The following is a 16,032-nucleotide window of genomic DNA, read 5'->3' as shown; positions in this document are numbered from 1 at the left end:
CACGTTCTGAAAAGAAGATTACCAGTCATTTGGAGGATTTCTGCCGACTGAGGGAATTCCAAACAGCAGCACGAAACCCAGAAGTACATTTTAATTGTCCCACTCTAAACTCCTGTTAGTCCCCGTGGGATTGAGGGAAAGCCCTTAGGGTTCCGCTCATCTCTCTAGGGGTAACCTTAATCCCCACGGGGACTATCAGGAGTTTACAGAGGTTCATTTAAAATGTGCTTCTGGGCACTAAGTTTTACAATGGGGAATTCCTCCAGCCCCACTGCTGGGCAATTCACCTGTAGCGGGGGACAGCAGGGACTCACTCTACCACTCTTCCCAGCCTTGGGTTCCCCAAGGGATTTTACTATAGCGGGGAGATAAAGGGGTGGGGTGGGGTTAGAGGGCTTGGGGGAGAGGGTGGGGCTAGAGGGATTTGCCCTCTAGCCTCTCTCCTTGCTATGGGGAATCCCTGGGAGAAGCTCCTTAGCCCTGCCCTCTTTCTCTAGACCCACACCCTCTCTATCTGCACTATGGGAATATCCCTCAGGGATCCCTTGTAGCCCTATCCCCTCTCTCCCTGATATGGAAATATCCCTCAGGGATCTCCATAGTAGGGAGAGAGAGAGCGGGGCTATGGGGGATTGACCCATAGCAGAGAGAGAAGAAGCCCCGCAGGGATTTGGGATTTCTCCATAGCCCCGCTCTCTCTCTCCCTGCTATGGAGAAATCCCAAAGCCCTGCGGGGCTTCATCTATCTCTCTTCCTGGAGCAGCTGTGTTTTTTAAAGCAGTGTGCTGCTCCTGTGAATCAGCAATTCTAATATGCATGAAGCTTGAGTCTTCTGTGCATGAAAAATTGCCCATTTACGGGATTTTTAGTGCAGTATACACGCAATTTTTTCGCACACCTGTACTACGCTAACAATCACAGAAAAAATGTCCATATACTTACTGACTAAGTAGGGCCGATAACTGCATCCCCTCAGCATACAGGTAGCAAACTACCAAATGAGGGAGCTAATTACACCGTGAGGGACACCTGATGAGACAGCCACTTACACAACCTCTTAATATAGAGGGGGGTAGCTGCTTTGTGTATACTCCCAGACAGAGTAGATACAAAGTGCCAGACATTCTGATATATGTAGTCCGCCATGCAGACCAGCAACCTATTAATGATGCCATAATAGTTCGGCGGGTTGCCCTGAACCTCAAAAAGTGAACCACATTGGTACTGCCACCCTGGGCTCCCTGCATGTGAATAATAGATAATAAAAAGCAGGGTATTAGTTGGATTTTGGCCAAAATACATCAGCTCACAAACCGCGTCAAGGTTCCTTGCTTGTAGTGAGTCCCAACACTAATATAAATACATCACAGAAGGAGAAATATAAAAACAAACAATCGCAGAAAAAATGGCCAAATACTTACTGACTAAGGAAGGCGGATAGCTGCATCCCCTCACAGAGTAGAGACACTCTGTGTGGGAGTATACACCAAGCAGCTACCCCCCTCTATATTAAGAGGCTGTGTGAGTGGCTGCCTCATCAGGTGTCCCTCACAGGTGTAGTTAGCTCCCTCAAATGGCAGTTTGCTACCTGCATGCTGAGGGGATGCAGCTATCTGCCCTCCTTAGGCCTTAGTCAGACGGGCGTTTTTAGCCGCGATTTGCGCATGCGCATGCGTCCGGCGATTTTATAAAACCATTGCTTTGCAATGGTATCGGACACATGAGCGCTTTTTATGCGCTCGTCCGATAAATTATAGAACAGAAATCGCAGATCGCACCTATCTGCGATCTGCAATTCCTGTTCTCTTCTCTATATGCGCTCAATGGGGCCGGCGGCAGCAGCGCCGACCCCATTGAGAACATATAGAAGACAAATCATTCTTCTCTGCCACAGCTGTAACAGCTGTGACAGAGAAGAACGATGTTTGCCCATTGAATTCAATGGAGCCGGCAATACAGCCGCTCCATTGAAAGCAATGGGCTGCCGGCGTGTGCGGGGTGAATTGTCGGGAAGGGCTTAAATATATAAGCCCTTCCCTGCAATTCATCCTAAAATGTGTTAAAATAAAAAAAAATTGTATACTCACCTTTCCGCTGCAGCCGGAGTCCAGCCGCGGCCGCTCTCAGTTCTCCTGAACTGCTTCTCGGCACTATTCAGCCGGCGGAGCTTTAAAATCCCCGCCTGCTGAATGATCTGCCTCTGATTGGTCACAGCCCTGACCAATCAGAGGCAGGTTTCACTCACACACCCATTCATGAATTCATGAATGGGTGAGTGACTGCTGCCTCTCAGCGCTGAGCCAATCAGGGGCAGGTCTGACTCACATCCATTCATGAATTCATGAATGGGTGTGAGTGAGACATGCCTCTGATTGGCTCAGCGCTGAGCCAATCAGGGGGCAGGTCTGACTCACACTCCCTTCACACCCACTGCAGGACGGCCACGCGGAGCTCCAGCTGCAGGGAGAAGGTGAGTATATATATATTTTTTATTTTTACACATTTTAGGATGAATTGCAGGGAAGGGCTTATATATTTAAGCCCTTCCCGACAATTCATCCCGGGCTCGCCCGCAGCGCATTGCTTTAAATGGAGCCGGCTCTATTGCCGTCTCCATTGAATGCAATGCGTTGGACAGCTCCGGCCCGTTTCTAATGAAACGCGGCTAGGAGCAGATTTTCGGGCGATTTGTGGGCGACTTGCGTGCACCGGTCACGCGATTTACGGATGCGCATCTGTCATGCGATCCGCAAATCGCATGAAAAAACGCCCGTGTGACTAAGGCCTTAGTCAGTAAGTATATGACCATTTTTTCTCTGATTGTTTGTTTTTATATTTCTCCTTCTGTGACGTATTTATATTAGTGTAGGGACTCACAACAGGCAAGGAACCTTGACGTGGTTTGTGAGCTGATGTATTTTGGCCAAAATCCAACTAATACATTGCATTTATTATCTATTATTCACATGCAGTGCGGTTTTAAAATGCCGGGGGAGCCCAGGGTCACAGTACTAATGTGGTTCACTTTTTGAGGTGCAGGGCAACCCGTCAAACTATTATGACGTCATTAATAGGTTGCTGGTCTGCATGGTGGACTACATGTATCAGGATGGTCTGGCACTTTGTATCTACTCTGTGTGGGAGTATACACCAAGCGCCTATATTACGGCAAAACCAAGCCCATGTGAAAGAGCCATATATGTAAGGCGAAGCCTGGATGGAACTAAGAAACTATTTTCCAATAGGGCCCTTTCACACGGGCAAAAAATTTCCACCGGGTTGCAACTGCGGACTGACTGCAGATTTTGGTGTGGAGTTGCACGCTGATTTAACCATTATCATTCCGCATCAAAATCTGCATGGAGCTGTGCAAATTTTGGTGCGGTATTTATTGCGGTTTGCAATGTGAAATATAGAAAATTCTGCCTGTGTGAAAGTGCCCTTAGGGAGCTTTCACACGGGACATAATATTCCATTGTGCAGAGAAAATTCTGCACCAGAATCAACATGTCTAATGTGCAGACTTTGATATGGAAATGAATATAGGAGGATTCTGAAGGCAATTCTGTGTCAAAGTCCACACTTAAGATTAAACTTGCAGATTTTTTTAGCAGATTCTACAGCATTCTGTGCAATATTCTGTCTAATTTCAAAGTGTCCTAAAGTGTAACTAAATTTTTATAACGTTTTTATAAACATCTGACATTTCATAATGACAGGTTTGAAGTTTTTATAGGTGGTCGTCACCTCGCTGACACCCCACCAGTCACTAAAATGAACGGGTACAAGTATGATTCTGACTGTTGTACCCATTCAGCTGCCATTGGCGAGTTATGTACATACTTCATAGAATTTCTTTGGAGCCTATAAACCTTTCGGGACAAAGCCCAAAGCAGCCAAACTGGCACAGATGGGCATTTTTGCTGCTTCCTTTTAGCGATTGGTGGTTATCTTAGTACCTCGACCTGCACTAATCAAAACTTCTAACTCATATGGAATTTAGATCTCAGTGCAAGATCTTCCTCAATCTCTGACCCAACACTTAAGGGCGTGGTGGAGGTTGGCCACTCTACTTGCTCGTCATTCCCCATTCACTCCTGCCCATCTGATCCCCAACCTACTAAACCATCACTTTCAAGACCACGTTAACATCTGGCATACCTTTAGAAAATTGCAGATTGGTGACTTTTTGAGAGGGCATACAATACTCCCGCTGGATTCTCTATAAATCAGTTTCCGTATTGGTAAATGGTCCACTGTACATTACTCCCACTTTCATGCCGTATACTCCGACTCCCACCTTTCCTATCGGAATACAAGATCACTGTCCTGGAATGCAACTATTCTCTCTAAACCTAGTCCACCGAAACTCTTAATCTCTTGATTATACTATAAACTCCTAGTGGCAGGTGAGTCCTCTCTCATTGCACGTGACCACGTCAGATTCCGCATGCGGGGTCCTGCAGTGGAATCCGACGCTGTGCCCAGCCGGTAATCTCCTGTACCTGTTGAATTCTCCTTTTCTGTACCACGGATGTGTCGGCCGGCGCACGGGTGCACATGCGCAGTAGACATAATGCCATGCCGTCACTAGGCAATGACACAAATTCCCACGACCTTTCCGCAATGATGATTGCGAAAGGGCCACAGGTCGGACAGCTTCCATTGACTTCAATGAAAGCCGTCCAAACGGAGCATGCTGCGATATTTCACCAACTTTACAATTGATTTCCGCTTGTGGCCAGGAAAAACTGCTTTTCCGTAGCATGCTATGGTATGCAAAGGTATTTGCTGCGGAATACGCAGGTGGGACGGCCACTCCAGATTCCGCAGTGCAAATCCGACCGTGTGAAGGCGGCATTAGCTAAATGGGAAAGAAGATCTAAGCAGAACTATTGACAAAACAAAGGTTAAACAGATTCATACAAGTTATGGACACAATTCTTGAATTTTGTTTTTTACAGTTTTCTGCTTCAGTTTTTATATTGACTATTTGTATTAACTGATCTGAAGAGTGGCCAAATGAATTGAAATAAATTGCAGTCATTCCTTGCCATGAAAACTAACTTCATAACAAAAACAACATTTGCACTGAATTTCAGTCCTGCTAATCACCCAATAACATAATTGCAATGATCTTTTTGTTAGCTCGGGAGAAAGTGTGAATGAATTCAAGGCAGCTGATATCACTCATGTGTTGTGCTGATTGAGGCCTCTTTCACGCAAGCATTGTTTTGACACTGAGAAGATGCGTCAAAAAAGCACATCTAAAAGAACCCATGGTCTCATATGGGTTTTTTCAGCTGAACGATTTTAGCACAATAAACATGGTTTTTTTTACGCCAAGATTTCTCTCCGTCTAAAGAAAGGACATGTCATATCTTTTGACGGCACTAGAGATGAGCGAGCACCTAAATGCTCAGGTGCTCGTTACTCGGGACGAAAATTTCGCGATGCTCGAGGGTTCGTTTCGAATAACGAACCCCATTGAAGTCAATGGGCGACCCGATCATTTTTGAATATCGCCGATGCTCGCTAAGGTTTCCATTTGTGAAAATCTGGGCAATTCAAGAAAGTGATGGTAACGACACAGCAACGGATAGGGCAGGCGGCGAGGGGCTACATGTTGGGCTGCATCTCAAGTTCCCAGGTCCCACTATTAAGCCACAATAGCGGCAAGAGTGCCCCCCCCCCAACAATTTTTACTTCTGAAAAGCCCTCATTAGCAATGCATACCTTAGCTAAGCACCACACTACCTCCAACAAAGCACAATCACTGCCTGCATGACACTCCGCTGCCACTTCTCCTGGGTTACATGCTGCCCAACCCCCCCCCCCCCCCCGCACGACCCAGTGTCCACAGCACACACCAAAGTGTCCCTGCGCAGCCTTCAGCTGCCCTCATGCCACGCCACACTCATGTCTATTTATAAGTGCGTCTGCCATGAGGAGGAACCGCAGGCACACACTGCAGAGGGTTGGCAAGGCTAGGCAGCGACCCTCTTTAAAAGGGGCAGGACGATAGCCCACAATGCTGTACAGAAGCAATGAGAAATATAATCCTGTGCCAATGCCATCAGGGGCTGCACACGTGGGCATAGCAATGGGGAACCTATGTGCCACACACTATTCATTCTGTCAAGGTGTCTGCATGCCCCAATCAGACTGCGTTTTTTTATAAATAGTCACAAGCAGGTACAACTCCGCAATGGGAATTCCGTGTGCACCCACAGCATGGGTGGCTCCTTGGAACCCACCCGCTGTACATAAATGTATCCCATTGCAGTGCCCTGGACAGCAGAGCTAACGTCAGATTAAATGCAGGTGGGCTTCGGCCCAAACTGCATGCCCCAGTCAGGCTCGAGTTTCTTATAAGTATACACAGGCACGTACATCTCCCTAATGGGAAGTCCATGTGGACCGACAGCATGGGTGGGTCCCAGGAAGCCACTGGCGGTACATAAATATATCCCATTGCAGTGCCCAGCACAGCTGATTTAACGTCAGCTTTAATGCAGGTGGGCAAAAAATTAATTGGATTACACCGTAGGCGAGGGCCCAAAAAAATTGGTGTACCAACAGTACTAATGTACCTCAGAAAAATTGCCCATGCCCAACCAAGAGGGCAGGTGAAACCCATTAATCGCTTTGGTTAATGTGGCTTAATTGGTAACTAGGCCTGGAGAAACCCCGTTAAAATAAAAATTGGTTCAGGTGCAAGTTTCAACGCTTTAATGAGCATTGAAACGTATAAAAATTGTTTACAAAAATTATATGACTGAGCCTTGTGGGCCTAAGAAAAATTGCCCGTTCGGCGTGATTACGTGAGGTTTCAGGAGGAGGAGGAGGATGAATAGAATACACAGATTGATGAAGCAAAAAGGTCCCCGTTTTGATGGTGATAGAGAACGATGCTTCCATCCGCGGGTGCAGCCTACGTATTGCTTAGGTATCGCTGCTGTCCGCTGGTGCAGAAGAGAAGTCTGGGGAAATCCAGGCTTTGTTCATCTTGATGAGTGTAAGCCTGTCGGCAGTGTCGGTTGACAGGCGGGTACGCTTATCCGTGATGATACCCCAGCCGCACTAAACACCCTCTCTGACAAGACGCTAGCCGCAGGACAAGCAAGCACCTCCAGGGCATACAGCGCGAGTTCAGGCCATGTGTCCAGCTTCGACATCCAGTAGTTGTAGGGGGCAGAGGCGTCACGGAGGACGGTCGTGCGATCGGCTACGTACTCCCTCACCATCCTTTTACAGTGCTCCCGCCAACTCAGCCTTGACTGGGGAGCGGTGACACAGTCTTGCTGGGGAGCCATAAAGCTGGCAAAGGCCTTGGAGAATGTTCCCCTGCCTGCGCTGTACATGCTGCCTGATCTCTGCGCCTCCCCTGCTACCTGGCCCTCGGAACTGCACCTTCTGCCACTAGCGCTGTCGGATGGGAATGTTACCATCAGTTTGTCCGCTAGGGTTCTGTGGTATAGCATCACTCTCAAACCCCTTTCCTCTTCGGGTATGAGAGTGGAAAGGTTCTCCTTATGGGTTGAGCAGTGTGTACACCCAGTAATCCGTAGTGGCCAGAATGCGTATAACGTGAGGGTCTCGAGAAAGGCATCCTAACATGAAGTCAGCCATGTGTGCCAGGGTACCTGTATGCAACACATGGCTGTCCTCACTAGGAAGATCACTTTCAGGATCCTCCTCCTCCTCCTCCTCAGGCCATACACGCTGAAAAGATGACAGGCAAGCAGCATGGGTACCCTGAGCAGTGAGCCAAGCTGTCTCTTCCGCCTCCTCCTCATGCTCCTCCCCCTCCTTCTCAACGCGCTGAGATATAGACATGAGGGTGCTCTGACTATCCAGCGACATACTGTCTTCCCCAGCCTCCGTTTCCGAGTGCAAAGCGTCTGCCTTTATGCTTTGCAGGGAACTTCTCAAGAGGCATAGCAGAGGAATGGTGACGCTAATGATTGCAGCATCCCCGCTCACCATCTGGGTAGACTCCTCAAAGTTTCCAAGGACCTGGCAGATGGCTGCCAACCAGGCCCACTCTTCTGTAAAGAATTGAGGAGGCTGACTCACACTACGCCGCCCATGTTGGAGTTGGTATTCCACTATAGCTCTACGCTGCTCATAGAGTCTGGCCAACATGTGGAGCGTAGAGTTCCACCGTGTGGGCACGTCGCACAGCAGTCGGTGCACTGGCAGATTAAACCAATGTTGCAGGGTCCGCAGGGTGGCAGCGTCCGTCTTGGACTTGCAGAAATGTGCGCTGACCCGGCGTACCTTTCCGAGCAGGTATGACAAGTGTGGGTAGCTTTTCAGAAAGCGCTGAACCACCTAATTAAAGACATGGGCCAGGCATGGCACGTGCGTGAGGCTGACGAGCTGCAGAGCCGCCACCAGGTTATGGCCGTTGTCACACACGACCATGCCCGGTTGGAGGCTCAGCGGCGAAAGCCAGCGGTCGGTCTGCTCTGTCAGACCCTGCAGCAGTTCGTGGGCCGTGTGCCTCTTCTCTCCTAAGCTGAGTAGTTTCAGCACGGCCTGCTGACGCTTGCCCACCGCTGTGCTGCCACGACGCGCGACACCGACTGCTGGCGATGTGCTGCTGCTGCTGACACATCTAGATTGCGAGACAGAGGTTGCGGAGGAGGAGGAGTTTGGTTTAGTGGAGGAAGCATGCACCGCCGAAGATACCACCACCGAGCTGGGGCCCGCAATTCTGGGGGTGGGTAGGACGTGAGCGGTCCCAGGCTCTGACTCTGTCCCAGCCTCCACTAAATTCATCCAATGTGCCGTCAGGGAGATATAGTGGCCCTGCCCGCCTGTGCTTGTCCACGTGTCCGTTGTTAAGTGGACCTTGGCAGTAACTGCGTTGGTGAGGGCGCGTACAATGTTGCGGGAGACGTGGTCATGCAGGGCTGGGACGGCACATCGGGAAAAGTAGTGGCGACTGGGAACCGAGTAGCACGGGGCCGCCGCCGCCATCATGCTTTTGAAAGCCTCCGTTTCCACAAGCCTATATGGCAGCATCTCCAGGCTGATCAATTTGGCTATGTGCACGTTTAACGCTTGAGCGTGCGGGTGCGTGGCGGCGTACTTGCGCTTGTGCTCAAACAGTTGTCTGGACGCTGCGCTGAGAGACATTGCTGGATGGGGCCGAGGACAGCGGAGGTGAGGGTGTGGGTGCAGGCTGGTAGGCACTCGTGCCTGTGTCCTCAGAGGGGGGTTGGATCTAAGTGGCAGTTTGGGGCACAGGGGGAGAGGCAGTGGTGCAAACCGGAGGCGGTGAACGGCCTTCGTCCCACCTTGTGGGGTGCTTGGCCATCATATGCCTGCGCATGCTGGTGGTGGTGGCTCCCCAGCTGATCTTGGCGCGACAAAGGTTGCACACCACTGTTCGTCGGTCGTCAGGTGTCTCTGTGAAAAACTGCCACACCTTAGAGCACCTTGGGCTCTGCAGGGTGGCATGGCGCGAGGGGGTGCTTTGGGAAACAGTTGGTGGATTATTCGGTCTGGCCCTGCCTCTACCCCTGGCCACCGCACTGGCTCGACCTGTGCCCACACCCTGACTTGGGCCTCCGCGTCCTCGCCCGTGTCCACGTCCTCTAGGCCTACCCCTACCCCTCAGCAAGCTGTATTACCAGTAGTGCAGAAACAGAACGCTGTAATTAAATGTGCCGCTTATTGGCCTGTGGTTGGAGGCTGACTTCGCTTACCGAACGCACAGCAGAGCCAGGAAATAATTTTGTGCAAGCCTGCTGTAACAGTTAGCTGGCTGCGTATGAATTAGGACAACTACCCCCAGCAGAGACCCAGTATACTGAGGACGGTCACAGGCAGCCCAAATAGATTTTTTTTCCCAACTGTTTTTGGAAAGGCCCACTGCCAATATACACTAAATATGTCTTCTGTCCCTGCCTCACCACTACTGGCCCTGGACAATGTAAAATTACTGCAGACTGTTTCACTGTGGACAGGAATAAAGTGGTGATGTAACAGGCAACACAGAGCCAGGAAAGAATTTTGCGCAAGCCTGCTGTAACACTTAGCTGGCTGCGTATGAATTAGGACAACTACCCCCAGCAGAGACCCAGTACACTGAGGACGGTCACAGGCAGCCCAAATAGATTTTTTTCCCCAAATGTTTTTGGAAAGGCCCACTGCCTATATAGACTAAATATGTCTTCTGTCCCTGCCTCACCACTACTGGCCCTGGACAATGTAAAATTACTGCAGGACGCAATGCTCTGCACGGCCGATATACAAAAAAAAAAAGTGCAACACTGCAAAAAGCAGCCTCCACACTACTGCACACGGTTAGATGTGGCCCTAAGAAGGACCGTTGGGGTTCTTGAAGCCTAAAATAACTCCTAACACTCTCCCTATAGCAACTCCAGCAAGACACACGGTTAGATGTGGCCCTAAGAAGGACCGTTGGGGTTCTTGAAGCCTAAAATAACTCCTAACACTCTCCCTATAGCAACTCCAGCAAGACAGCACTTTCCCTGAACTATGTCAGAATGGATCTGTGGCGAGCCGCGGGAGGGGCCGATTTATATACTCGGGTGACACCTGATATCGCCAGCCACTCACTGCAGGGGGGTGGTATAGGGCTTGAACGTCACAGGGGGAAGTTGTAATGCCTTCCCTGTCTTTCTATTGGCAAGAAAAGCGCGCTAACGTCTCAGAGATTAAAGTAACTCGAACATCGCGTGGTGCTCGTTTCGAATAACGAGCATCTCGAACACGCTAATACTCGAACGAGTATCAAGCTCGGACGAGTATGTTCGCTCATCTCTAGACGGCACTGTGCCAGCAGCTCCCATAGACTCCATGGGAGCCAATCTGCAAAGTGAGGGGGCGGGGGAAAGGGTGGGGGAGTGCCATACTCACTAACAGCAGTCATAAAGTTCCCACGGCTGCTATTCGTTCGCCTGATTTAACGCTCAGAGAGCTGCACTGTTTTAGCGCGTCTATAGCGTGGCTATCTGTACATTAAAATGACGCTCCTGTGAAAGAGCCCTGAATTGTAAGTGCAGAATGGTTGCTTTAAAAGGGGTCTGGTTCTTGAAACCATTGTCTTCCTCTGTTAACCATGGTTACCTCCAAGGAAGCATGTGAAGTCATTATTGCTTTACTTTGCCTTTAGGATAGCCCCTAAATTAGCCATTTAACGGATCATCAAGAAATTCATGGAGAGAGATTCAATTGCGGTGATGAAGGTTTCAGGATACCCAAGAAAGTCCAGCATGTGCCATGATGTCTCTTAAAGAGGATGCAGCTACAGCATCAGTTCAACACCAGTGCTAGTTTGCTAAAAATGGCAGCAGACAGATGTCAGAGCATGTACATTGATAGTGAGACAAAGATTTTGGAGGCTGCCTGGTGTCAAGAAGGGCAACAAAAAAGGCACTTTTCTCTAAGAAAAACATCAAGGACGCACTGGCATTCTGCAAGAAGTATGGGGATTGGACCGCAAAGAACTAGGATAAAGTTTTTTTTTGTTTTTTTTTTTTTATGAAGTCCTCCTCAGACTGTTTGGGATATCTGGAAGAATGATTTGATTGTCCAGTGAAGAAAATGTTAGCCTAAGTCTTCTTTTACACGAACGCGTATTGATCGGTGTTTTCATGGCCGGCCAATATGAGCTGTGATCTGATGCATTGAATTCCAATGCATCAGATCACATGGGCACATTACTGAGACGTAAAAGTGCACGGCAAGGCCAATATAGCGCCGGACGTTTTTACGTCGGGCCCAAAATATAGTCCTAAAACTATCTTTTGGGCCAGAATACATTTGCCGCGGCTGTAGGTTGGAGGGAATTTAGCAGCGTGGCTGCTAAACTCTCTCCCTCTGCTCTCCTCCCCTCCGTGCAGGCTGACCTCTTGTCTCCTCCCCACTCGTTCTGTATAATTGAAAGGAGGTGGGGGGCGGGGGATAAGCGCCGGCACGTCCCGCCTCCTCTCATTGATTGTTATGGATAAGGAATGGCATGTGGGCGGAGCTAAGCTAATGCCCTTTCCCCGCCCCTTGTCCATAGCCATCAATGGCAAGAGGCAGGGCGGGCCGCCGCTTACATCCGCCCTGCCCCCTTCCATTGCAAACAACGAGCAGGGAGAAGACAAGAGGTGCGATGGGAAGGGAGGGGAAATGCACCACGGCATGGTGAGCTCGGTGCATATGCAGCGGACCCCATGCCGTGTAAACAGGCGCACAAACGTTAGATTTGTGTGCCCATTCATGAGCTTCTGCGCCCCAGATGGAAACGTATATTGGCCGGCCATGAAAACGCCGGCCAATATGCACTCGTGTGAAAGAAGCCTTACTATGAGTCCTGTGTCACGCCAATTAATAATAACTTTTATGAAATCTGGTTGGGTATTCCTCACCCGAATATGTAATTAATTGCTCAGTACTATTTTTAACAGCAGTAAACTGGCTAAATAGTTTGTTAAATGTGTCCCATGGGTGCTGTATTATTTTCCCCACAGTAGTGCACATCTCATAGGAAGGCGTGAAGCTGCACCACCAGGTCCTATGGGCACTGTGGTTAAATGATGTGATGCCATGTAAGACACAAACACAAGTGTATAAACAGAACATTTTAGTAGTCGGTTTGCTACAATGTGATACAATACAATGGAATGCAAAACAAGGAAAGTATTAATTGGATAATGAGAAGCCTTAAGGCTAGAATTACCTCCTCCCCACTGTAGACACTGCTGTACGATGCTGTATGGTGTGCACCATCGCACACTGTCTATTATTCTCCACAACTGTAATTTCTTACTAATGCCATCCATTCTAATCTTACACAAGAATATATTTTGGAAATCCATAATCATCAGATGCTCAGCAGGAAAACGTGTAGAAATATAAAAGAAAAAAATTGCCAGCCCCCTTCCAGAGAGTATTTAGTAATGAAGTTCTGAAACATAACATGATTGACAATGCAGAGCTGTGTGAGAATCTGACATCCTGTCAACCACTGTAGACTTAAAACATGCCTGAGTTTTCAACAGGTTTCTTATAATACACCAGGTTCTCCTTACCCTCATTTGCTGCTGTCTGCACCTTGTTTCATGTCTGTAAGTTCTGATTTTCTGATGTTCTTCCCTATTTTTATGTTGTTCTTCTGTTTGCTATTCACTTTCATACATGGGGCATGCAGTAAGCCTAGCATACTGCCATTAGTCCTTGGCCCCCTTCTCTTCTCTATCTATACTGCCCCAATTGGACAAACCATCCACAAATTTGGCCTCCAATACCATCTCTACGCTGACGATACCCAACTATACACCTCTTCTCGTGAGATCTCTGGACCATTCCTCCAAAATATCACCGACTGTCTGTCCGCTGTCTCTAACACTATGTCCTCCCTTTTTCTCAAACTAAACCTCTCTAAAACTGACCTCCTTGTCTTTCTACCTTCTAACCGACCTCACCTCAACATCTCCATTCCAGTGTCTGGCACCATCATAACCCCCAGACGGCATGCCCGATGCCTTGGGGTCACACTGGACTCTGACCTCTCCTTTACCCCCATATCAAATCTCTGGCCCAAACATGCCACATGCACCTCAGAAATATTGCTAAAATAAGTCTGTTCCTAACCACGGACACGCTAAAGACACTCGTGGTTGCCCTCATCCACTCCCGGCTTGTCTACTGCAACTCGCTACTCATTGGCCTCCCCCGCACTAGACTCGCTTCACTCCATTCCATACTAAATGCAGCAGCTAGGCTCATTTTTCTATCCAGTTGTTATTCAGATGCCTCTGCATTATGCCAGTCGCTGCATTGGCTGCCCATCCACTGAAGAACTAAATTTAAACTCCTCTACCTCACTCACAAAGCTCTGCATGGCGCTGCGCCACCATACATCGCCTCCCTCCTGTCAGTACACCACCCTGCCCGCTCACTCCGATCGGCTAACACACTCAGACTAAACACCCCTGTAATACGAACCTCACATGCTCGCCTACAGGACTTCACTAGAGCAGCACCCATCCTCTGGAATGCTCTACTCCAAGGCATCAGGACAATTCCCGATGCACGAAATTTCAGACGTGCCTTAAAAACGCACCTCTTCAGGGAAGCATACCAAATCTCCTGACCTAGTCCTCGCCCCTCCCTATGGTGCCCCACCCTGTTTGCCTTCTAATAAATGATCTGTACATAAAATTTCCTATTGCCTGTTTTCCACACCTCCTGCATCTCCTGTACCACCCCCAACCCATTTGTGTCTAACCCAATGTATCTCATATTGTAATTGTTGTATTGTTTTGCATTTATCCATGCCTGAAAGCACTGCGGAATAAAGATTATTATTAGTTCCTTGCCTTTACTTTCCATGCTGCATTGCACTGTATGTAGTCCAATCAACAGGGGACAGACTCTGAATACCCACCCCCTACTCTTTCAGGACGATTCAGGCATTCTGGCCAAATAGTGAGTAAACCCAATATAATGTGCACACACACAGACACACCCAACCCAGGAGAGTCAGAGATTGTGGAGATCATTATCACAGTGTCTGCAGATCTGTAAACTTGCACCCTCTGAGTACAGGAGATCCTCTGTGAAGATAGCCCCTTCCCCTGTTGCTATGAAAATGCCCCTGTATCCTTGTTACTACAGAAGGCCTGTACCTAACAACAGACAGTGGATTGCAGAGAAGCTCTTAGGGAGACCCTTACTGGTAGCAATTTTGAACATGATTTAAAGTGGTAAAGCAATAAAACTTTAAATGCAAGTATTTTACAGAAATGATGAGATTAAGACAAGCTAGTAGATGAGTAGAAATTGTCTGAAAAGTTAGTGCTTCTTTAGCAACATGGGCTCAGCAGATAAGGCCACAGATAGATAAGTGTAGATACAGCGCCTTTGTGGACAGTATAACATATGATAGATTTAGATATAGCAGCTCTGTAGGCAGTATCATATGGTAGCATGCCTTCCAATCATCACAGTTTCTGCAGGACACTCCAGAATTTTCAGGACCACCCTGCAGCCCTGAGAGTCAGAAGACACATCCCAATTCCTCCTTCCCTGCCTGCCAGCCTTCGCTCCCTTCTCCAAATTCTTGCATTTAATTCTATTCAGCAGCCATAAAAACTAAACTCACATAAATGATGGCTGCTGGCTGCACTGTACAGTGCAGGATAATATAACATACATGGCAGTATTAGATGCAGCAGTTCAGCAGACAGTATCAAACATGATAGGCTTAGATATGGCAACTTCGCTATGCAATGCATAACCCCTGAAGACATACAGTTTGAAGCGTATCATTTCAAAAAAGTATGGCCTTTGTGTTCAGAAATATATAGAAAGTTACTCAATCATCACTTGTTAATTATGTGACATTGCCTTCAGAGAAGGGGGGATTGTGATATGTGGCGATATGTGATGGCCATACTGTATGTGTGATGCAACTGTCCTGACTTCATCTGTATGTTCTTAATGTTATTGTAATTGATGCCTTCTGTCTATGGGAAGAGCTGAAAGTTAATTTCATTAATTAGATTTTGTGTCAATTATGTTTGTAAGAGATCAGACTCTCCGAGCTCCTTGAACCCATCTTGACCTCTATTTGCGGCTTCTAGAATATTTGCATATTTGCATTAAAACTTCCCTTCACTCTGCAGCTCACAGAATCTCAAGAACTCGGACAGTTTCTTCAATCTCTTAACCAGGACAAATTCAGGGTTGTCTCTAGAGAAGTGAGTGAACAGCACAGAAATCCAAACCGTGACTCAATAAAACTATCAGATAATGAATAAAACTGCCAGACTGTGACTGAATCATACCGCCACACTGACTACATAACACTGCAATATTGACTAATACAATCACACTGTGACTGTATAATACCACCATATTGTGAATGAATGAAAGCACCAGACTGTAACCAAATATCACTGCCATTCTGTGTAACTGAATAATACTGCCATGCAACGACTGAAAACTACTGCCTTTCTGTGACTAAATAATAATGCTGGACTGTGAATTAATTGTACCGCC

The sequence above is a fragment of the Eleutherodactylus coqui genome, chromosome 10 (assembly GCF_035609145.1).
Source record: "Eleutherodactylus coqui strain aEleCoq1 chromosome 10, aEleCoq1.hap1, whole genome shotgun sequence".
Classification (NCBI taxonomy): domain Eukaryota; kingdom Metazoa; phylum Chordata; class Amphibia; order Anura; family Eleutherodactylidae; genus Eleutherodactylus; species Eleutherodactylus coqui.
The sequence above is the reverse complement of the archived record's forward strand: the minus strand, read 5'-3'. Positions refer to the sequence as shown.